The following is a 9,690-nucleotide window of genomic DNA, read 5'->3' on the forward strand; positions in this document are numbered from 1 at the left end:
ATATGGGGAGACAAGAGTCCTGAATAGGCGCCCTTTCTCTGAATTTATTAGGATCTTGAAGGCTTACATATGTAATGGACGTGCAGAAAGAAACAATAAAAACCAGTAATAATTAACTCATCAGTGTAAGAGATAAAGGGACTCGAGGGCATGCGGTGTTAGAGGCTAGGGTCAAAGCATAACAACATCTCGGCACCATGCAGACAGCCGTTTCCTGAAGGCACTACATCTGGTTTTCTGACTTTTGTAAGGACTAAGATAAATGGAACATGCTATCCTGAGGATGGTAAGTTAGTCAAGATTCCATTACGGCCTATATATATCATTAGCTGTCCTCAGACACTTTCATCCTGTTAAGGCGGCTTTCTGCCTGATGCCTTTTAAACCCATCTGTGTAAGTGTAGAGAATTCTTAAACCTATTTCCCACATTTCTCCAGTATGAACTCTCTGATGCTCAGTCAGGGAAGAGAGACGTAGGAAGGACTTCTTACACTTACTACGTTCGTAGGGTTTTTCTCCAGAATGAATTTTCTTATGTCTAGTGAGCTGTGAGCTTTGAGTGAAGACATCACTGCAGTCCCTACATTTGCAGGGTCTTTCCCCACTATGAATTCTCCAGTGATCAATCAGGGCTGAGGAATGGCTGAAGGTCTTTCCACATTCATGGCACTCATGGGACCTTTCTCTAGCATGTGTACTCTGATGCTGAGTAAGATGAGTCATCTGGTTGAAGGTCTTCCTACATTCCTGACATTCATATGGTGTCTCAGCTGTGTGGATTCTCTTGTGCTGGTTAAGGTGTGCCGTCTGATCGAAGGTTTTACTACATTCATTACATGTATAGGGTCTCTCTCCTGTGTGGATCCTCTGATGTTGAACGAGAGTGGATCGACAGCTAAAGGACTTCTCACACTTACGGCACTGGTGGCACTTGTGAAGAATTTTGATAAGCGATAAGGTGCGTATTGGTGCAGGAAGTTTTTGCATGTTCTTTACGTGGGTTGTTCATTCTTTTCATCACTGTTTCATGTTGGAATGTATCTTCTTTAATAGTCTTCCTTAGAGATAATTCCTTGCTACTCCCCACTGAAGTAGATAGCGAACCCAAATTTCATACCTTTTATGAGAAGTGAATGGTCACAGAGGTTGCTGCTGACGCTCTGGGTGAACAATGGAAGGGTTACGTGGTCCAAATCCGCGGAGGGAATGACAGACAAAGCTTCTCCATGAAGCAGGCTGTCTTGACCCATGGCAATATCCACTTGCCATTGAGTAAGGGGTGTTCCCGTTACAGACCCAAGAGGACTGGAGAAAGAAAGTACAAATCTGTTCAGGATTGCACTGTGGCTACCAATCTGGGTGTTCTCAACTTAGTCACTAGAAACAAGGCGGAGAAGGATACTCCTGGGCTCACTGATACTACCATGCCTTGCCGCCTGAGGCCTCAGAGAGCAAGCAGAATCGGCAAATTTTTCAATCTCTCTAAAGATGATGATGTTCAGCGCCTGGCTGGCTTGGTCGGAAGAACATGTGACTCTTGATGTCAGAGTCGTGAGTTCGAGCCCCACGTGGGGTGTAGAGATTGCTTATAAACAAACTTAAATTTAAAAACTTTTTTAATGTTTTATTTATTTTTGAGACAGAGGGAGACAGAGCATGAGCAGGGGAGGGAAGAGAGAGAGGGAGACACAGAATCTGAAGCTGGTTCCAGGGTCCAAGCTGTCAGCACAGAGCCTGATGCAGGACTCGAATTCACAAACCACGAGACCATGACCTGAGCTGAAGTCGGATGCTTAACCGACTGAGCCACCCAGGTGTCCCCAAACTTAAAAAAAAAAAAAAAAAGACGATGTTCACTAGTATGTTGTGAGAAAGCCCCTAAAAAAGGGGGAGAAACCTAGAACCAAAGCGCCCAACATTCATCATCTTGTTACTCCACATGTCCTGCAACACGGATGTCGGTGTATCACTCTCAAGAAATGGCGTACTGAGGAAAGGTAAGGCAGCGGCTGCAGAATATGGTAAACTGGGACCAAGAGAATGAAAGAGGCCAAAGAAAACACCAGACTGCCAAGAGATGGACGCTGTCCTCGTGAGAACTTCTATCTCTGAGTCTCATTGAAAATGAGATTTTCTAGGGGCACCTGGGTGGCTCAGTTGGTTAAGCGTCCAACTTCAGCCCAGGTCATGATCTCACAGTTCAAGCCCTGTGGGTTCAAGTTCGTGGGTTCAAGCCTTGTGTAAGGCTCTGTGCTGACAGCTCAGAGCCTGGAGCCTGCTTCAGACTCTGTGTCTCCCTCTCTCTCTGTCTCTTGCCTGTTCATGCTCTCTCTCTCTCTCTCTCTCTCTCTCTCTCTCTCTCAAAAATACATAAACATTTTTAAAAAACAATATCTTCTAAGAATGACAAATAAATAACATCAGACATCAAGTCTCAAAAAAACAGGGGCGGTTGGGTGGCTCAGTCAGCTAAGCACTTCAGCTCAGGTCATGATCTTGCGGTTCATGAGTTTGAGCCCTGTCTCAGGCTCCATGCTGTCAGTGTGGAGCCTGCTTGGGATTCTCTCTCTCTCCATCTCTAAATAAATAAATAACCTTAAAAAATAGATTTATGTGCATATGGATATGTATCTTGGAATATATCTTAGGATAGGATATCCCATCTGTCCCCTAATAGGGCCTAGAAACAATAACACCCAAGCAGTAATGAGCACACTCAACCCCCACTCAGCTCCACCCTTTGGTTTCTAAGTTCCATTCTAGAAAGAAAGAAAGAAAGAAAGAAAGAAAGAAAGAAAGAAAGAAAGAAAGAAAGAACAGAAGGAAGGAAGGAAGGAAGGAAGGAAGGAAGGAAGGAAGGAAGGAAGGAAGAGAAAGAAAGAAAGAAAGAAAGAAAGAAAGAAAGAAAGAAAGAAAGAAAGAAAGAAAGAAAGAGAAAGACCAAAATAAATCCCAGGACACCATGGAGAAATAGAGACCCCAGGGGTGGGTCCGGAAAAGTACAAAATGTGCCTGAATCATCTTGTGGTGCTAGAAGGTAAGGAAGTGCTCATAAAATAATGGGGCATGTCTAAAACGCACAGGAAGCAACCCGATGGTACTCCCAATAGCTAAACCAGGGACAGCTTGGGCAAAACAAATGAGGGCTTCCTCTCAAGATACTTATTAATTCTAGGGACTAAAATAGTAACTTCACAGTGGAGAGACCTGTCAGACATCCCCTCAGCCATGTATGTTATCAAAGCCAATCTTTCCCAGTTGACATCATGTACCACGTGACATGATGTTCTTAGGAGGACTCACGACTTCTGTGGTCTTCATTTCCAAAATGAATAACTTCTATCTAATCATGGGAAAACATCAGACCTACCTAAGTTGAAGGTCATTCTATAAAATAACTGGCCTTGACTCCTCAAAAAGTATCAAGGTCATGAAAGACAAAGATCTATGGCACTGTCATCAATTGGAGACTCGGAAGACACACCAACTAAATAAATGCAATATACATTGGATCCTTCAACAAAAAAAAGTACACGAGTGGGAAAACTGGCCAAATGAGAATAAGGTCAATAGATGAGCTAACATTATTTTATCAATGTCGATTTCATGTATGCAAGATGTTAACTTCAGGTGCAGCTGGATGAAGGGAACATGGGAGTTGTGCACCATTTTTGCAACTTTTCTCTAAGTTCAAAGGTATTTCACAATAACGTTTTTAAAAAGGGAAATGTTAAGAAATACAAAGACTGAGGAAATGTCAGATTAAGAGACTAAAGAGACACGATGCTTCAATACAGTATATGCCACCCAGTTTTCTGGATTTTTTTTTTTTTTGGTTTTTTGTTTTGTTTTGTTTTGTTTTTTATATATATAAAAGGCATCATGAGGATAACCAACCTCGGATTATATGACAGAATTATATCGACGTGAACTGATTTTAATAACTTCACTTTTAATTTTGATAGCTGTGTTGGGGCGCCTGGGTGGCACAGTCGGTTAAGTGTCCGACTTCAGCCAGGTCACGATCTCGCGGTCCGTGAGTTCGAGCCCCGCGTCGGGTTCTGGGCTGACGGCTCAGAGCCTGGAGCCTGTTTCCGATTCTGTGTCTCCCTCTCTCTCTGCCCCTCCCCCGTTCATGCTCTGTCTCTCTCTGTCCCAAAAATAAATAAACGTTGGGAAAAAAATTTTTTTTGATAGCTGTGTAAGGAATTCACACTGGATAGATACTAAGGAGGGCACTTGTTGGGATGAGCACTGAGTGTTGTACATAAGTGATGAATCACTGAATTTTACCCCTGAAACCAATATTACACTATATGTTAACTCACTAGAATCTAAATAAAAACTTGAAATAACAACAACAAAAACCAAAAAGAAAAAAAGAAATTCACAATGAAATACTTAGGTTAGGGGCGCCTGGGTGGCTCAGTTGGTTGAGCGGCCAACTTCAGCTCAGGTCATGATCTCGCGGTCCGTGAGTTCGAGCCCCGTGTCGTCGGGCTCTGTGCTGACAGCTTGGAGCCTGGAGCCTGTTTCGGATTCTGTGTCTCCCTCTCTCTGACCCTCCCCCGCTCATGCTCTGTCTCTCTCTGTCTCAAAAATAAATAAACGTTAAAAAAAAATTTTTTTTAAAAAGAAATACTTAGGTTAAGTAGAGGAGCATCAAGTTGGCAACTTACTTTCAAATGTTTAAAAAAATACGAATATAGAGAAATATACGGATTAAGCAAAGGCAGTAAAAGGGTAACATTCAACGAACTGGAATGAAAGGATAAGGGAATTCTTTGTACTTTTCTTGTACCATTTTTTAAAATTTGAAGATGTGTCAAAAAGCAAAATTATCATCACCACCATAAATCATGTAACCCACCGATGACTGCACTGGGAAGCTTATTCAATTTTCTGATTGCCATCAGATAAAACTACTTTAGTCAGCTATGAAAAGCACAGCCTAGGAAACATAGTTAACAATACTGTAATAACCTTGCATAGTTAACACTGGATGGTAACTATACCTATTGTGGTAAAAGCGACATCACATACAGAATTGTTTCATCAGTATGTGGTACACCTGAAACTAATATAACACTGCATGTCAACCATAATTCAATTTTGAAATTTAAATTAAAGAGGTACTTTAGTCAGAGTTTGCTACTCTACTACTTCTACCTGGTTCTATTTCTAGACCTCACAGAAAACAGCAGCAACTTAAATACTTTTTACCAGAGCCACAATTCCACACATCTCTGCAACCATCTCCTCTCCAGGCAAAAATACACAGGTTTTTCTACCCCTTCTCATGAGACATAGTTTCCAGACCCTCAATCATCTTGGCTTCCCACCTTAGTGTATGTTCCAGTTTATCAAAATCCTTCAGAAAATGTTGCTCCCAGTATCAAATTGAATCCTTTGATGGTCTGTCATTACGGGATACAGGAGGACTATGAAGTTTCAACTAAACACCATGGGGTGATGGAAAAGGCGGAATCCTCAGAGTCCACCAGATGTGGTGGGAACCCCAGCTGGCACGACTCCCACCCGGAATCACTCAGCTCACACTGCAAGGAAACAACTTCAGATTCACTGGGACAAAGTCATTTGCATCTCATCTTTCTTTTTACCATTTTAGTCCTTTCCTACTTCTTGTCTTCACATCTTTCCCTCTTTCCTTCTATCCTTTATTTTTAAAAGCGGTGGTGCCATCAAAGTTAAAAAAAAAAAAAAAAAGGTATGGATGAGAAAGTGATTCAGCCAGGTATTAAGTTTCCCATAGCAACTTTCCTTACAGAAATTAGGTACATGGAAGGGCACCTGGGTGGTTCGGTCGGTTGAGGGTCCGACTCTTGATTTTGGCTCTAGTCATGATCCCAGGGTTGTGGGATCGAGCCCCACATCAGGCAGCATGCTAAGCATGGAGCCTAAGATTCTCTCTCTGCCTCTCCCCCTCTCCCCTGCTCGTTCCCTCGAAAGAAAGAAAGAAAGAAAGAAAGAAAGAAAGAAAGAAAGAAAGAAAGAAAGAAAGAAAGAAGAAACATTAGGTATATGGAGTATTTCTAATTCATAAATAAGCCAACAACTTGATTAAAAAAACTTTTCTGAAGGTATAAGGAATGCTCTAGAGGAAGAGCGCTGGACACTTTGGGCATAAATGGAAACAGGTCTGCCTACCCAGAGGTCACCCAGGAAAGCTAGACAGCAGGTGAGAAGATGAACTGCTGGAGAGTTTCTGGGCTGGAAAATAAAATCCTCAATACATTGAGGAGCGAGAGGACCTGCAGTGTAATGGCACTTTTCTCAAGGTCATTATTCTTCCGTAGGGTTTTTGGACCAAGAGTAAGAAAGAGACATTTTCCCCCATGAACTTGTGATACTGCTAATGAAAGAATTTGAGAATGAAGTAAAATAGTTTTCAGCTATTAATACAAGGACACCTCACTAACAGGGAGCTGGGAGGCCAGCAGGGGGAGCCATCAAGCCCCACCACTCCTGGTCAATTGCAGGCCTAAAAGGGAAAGAGGGACCTTGCACTTGGATACTACTTTACAATCCCAACAGGTGGAAGGAAGGGTTTCCTCCTCCCCCAGCAACAGCCCAGCCAAAGAGAAGCCACTACACTTCCAACTCCAAGTGTATTCCCATGGACTTTTTGTTTATAACAGCCTTCCCAACTCTCCCCTTCCTCTCTTTCTTCTCCCTTCCTCACCTTTGTTCTCTGGACTTGCCTGTGGTTTTGCCCCTAACATAACTGAATTTTATTTTTAAGGGAGCGTTAGGCAAGTAATAAATCAGAATATTTGTTAAAATTAAATTAGCTTCATTAAAGAATGAGGCATTACCATACACGCCTAAGAGCCGTCCATATTTTAATAAAGCATTTTTAAAAATAAAAACCTCTGGGGCGCCTGGGTGGCTCAGTCGGTTGAGCCTCTGACTGGCTCGGGTCATGATCTCATGGTTTGTGAGTACGAGCCCCGCGTCAGGCTCTGGGCTGATGGCTCGGAGCCTGGAGCCTGTTTCAGATTCTGTGTCTCCCTCTCTCTCTGCCCCTCCCCTGCTCATGTTCTGTCTCTCTCTGTTTCAAAAATAAATAAAACATTAAAATACATTAAACATAAAAACATTAAAAAAAATTTTTTTAAAAAGTAAAAAATAAAAAAAATAAAAATAAAAACCTCTGAAGTGAAATTAGAGAAAGACAAAAATCATGACTTCACTCATATGAGGACTTTAAGAGACAAAACAGATGAACATAAGGGAAGGGAAACAAAAATAATATAAAAACAGGGAGGGGAACAAGACTGAAGATACTCATAAATATGGAGAACAAACTGAGGGTTGCTGGAGGGGTTGTGGGAGGGGGGATGGGCTAAATGGGTAAAGGGCACTAAGGAATCTACTCCGGAAATCATTGTTGCACTATATGCTAATTTGGATGTAAATTTTAAAAAATAAAAAATAAAATAAAATAAAAATTTAAAAATAAATAAATCTATAAAAATAAAAACCTCTGTCCCTGGAGACAGAACAGACAAGACAGGCCACACATAACCTCTAACACACTGATGACCACGGACTTTGATATTGTCAGCCCATGTAAGTCCGAAAAAGAACCAGGATCAACCTAAGTGGGGTCTAGGCCCAACAGGAAATTCAGGAGGGCTCCAGGGAAGAATCTGAACGAGCGGCGAGCTCTCTCCAAGTGCAATTCCGTGTGTGTTCTGTGGTTGCTCGGGGGGCCACAGCTTCACTCCTCTGTGCCCGCGCCAACCCCGCACTGAACAGTAAGAGCGGGAGTCTCGTAACCGAGATAAGCCCTCTGCATGTCCTCTTTTCAATCAGCACAGCTGCCATAAAACAGATTTCACTTTCCGCATCTGACAGATTTAAGTGCCAGGGTCGATTCTGAAAACCCAGATCTGGCGGACAGGACAGGGCAGAGGAGGGGAGAAGAGGGGAGGAGAGGGGAGAGGAGGGGGAAGGGAAAGAGCAGAAAAGAAAAAAGAAAAACCTCATTGCACCATTGCACTTCCAACCAGGTCCCTGCTGACTTCAGGCTGAGCACCATTCGAGGTATTCAACCCTGGGACACGAGGAGCCGCTCAGGACGCAGCGTCCACTCTGCACGTGAGCAAGCCGGGATCCCAAAGACCAAACGAGGTGCGAAAAGCCACACGGCCCCTCTGAGGCTCCGCGAGCGGCCCAAGCGACACCCACACTGCCGCCTCAGGGGCCAGCCGGCGCACGAGCAGGCCGCCGGCACGCCAACGAGACCCCTAGTCCCACACCCCTGCGGCGACCCCCAGAACCCGCTAGCAGGGGTGCTCCCCCAAGAGACCCTGCCCCACGCCCCCGGGGAGCCCCAGCTGCAACTCCAGAACGCCCCAGCTACCCCAGACAGCGGCCGCATAGTACTCCCTGCGCCTGCGCAGCACCCCCTCCCACGCGCCTTTGGGCACTAAGCCACGCCCCCCTCCAAACGACCGAACGCACGCGTGTTCCGTCACTCGCAACCACCTTCCCTCCCTTCGCACATCCCGGAGACCCAATGCGCTGAGGCCCCGCCTCCGCTGTCGGCAGTAAACATGCGCGTCTACTCTTGGAAAACTCCCGCATCCATCACTGCCCGAGACTCGGGGACAGGAGACCATTCTCTTTGGGATAGGAGGTTCTGGCTCTTTACTAACGCAGACACTCACGGCTCTACATCCGTCCCTCGCTACCGACACCACAGCCTCTAGCTGGCCGGGACCGCGCTGCCTTCAGGGCTCTGGGACTACGGTGGTGGAATTGCGCATGCACACCCCGAGGCCAAGCGGCTCCCGGAAGCCGCCGCAGCACGTGGGCGGTGAAGGGATACTTCCGGTCTGTGTGGCTCCTGGGAGACCTTGGTCGGGTACCTGGCCTTCTCTTCCTCCGTGGTGTTGTTTCCCCAACTACGCGTGGTGGAAGGACACGTTTGAGGTTTGGGGCCGGACGGCCAGGGCTAAATCCGCTCATTGCAAGTTCAATGCAGTAAAATTTCCTGAGTGTTGACTTTCTGTGATACTGGTACAAGCAGATGGTACGGTGGAGGTGTATCTGAAAAGGACCGTGCAGGGCAGTTACTGGTGGTTGAAACCATAGTGAATCATTGAGGATTTAATGCAGCCTCAGGCTGTCGGAAAGGATGACGAACCATATGCCCAGCATCCTCAGTTCATCCCTGGCTCGTTCTACATAAACAGCTGAAGATGAAACCCAATGCCTTGGTCCTGTTGCAGGCTCTGATGGAGGCGGATGGGGAGAGAGAACACATCTGCAGTCGAAGACACGGTTAAAAAACGAATTACAACTGAGTAACTAATTGGCTTTATTGAATGATTCATGAATCTAGCAGCAAACTAGCAAGTAGGGGAGCCCTGGAGAGTGCCACAAAATGAAAGGTTTTTACAGGAAGGAGGTTGGATTGAGAAAGTTATTAGCAAAAACAAAAACAACGACAACAAAAAAGCGTTGTTCCAGGCAAGGTCATCTTCCGTTAGAGGGGTGGACAGGGTCCTATTAGATGGATTATCTCTTCTTCCTTTGGGGGATGGAGAGGGCCCACATGACAGATTGCTATTGTAGTGGTGACCAGAAAGTTTCTGACAGGTGAACACTGTATTTCTGGGGGACTCCTGGGTGGCTCAGTGGGTTGCACATCTGACCCT

The 9,690-nt window shown here is 45.0% G+C and overlaps 1 pseudogene; it reads left to right on the forward strand.

The window, feature by feature from the left end:
* Positions 1 to 579: 579 nt before the first annotated feature.
* Positions 580 to 2,045, forward strand: LOC122495203 (annotated as a pseudogene).
* Positions 2,046 to 9,690: the final 7,645 nt, after the last annotated feature.

Source organism: Prionailurus bengalensis, chromosome E2 (assembly GCF_016509475.1).
Source record: "Prionailurus bengalensis isolate Pbe53 chromosome E2, Fcat_Pben_1.1_paternal_pri, whole genome shotgun sequence".
Taxonomy (NCBI): domain Eukaryota; kingdom Metazoa; phylum Chordata; class Mammalia; order Carnivora; family Felidae; genus Prionailurus; species Prionailurus bengalensis.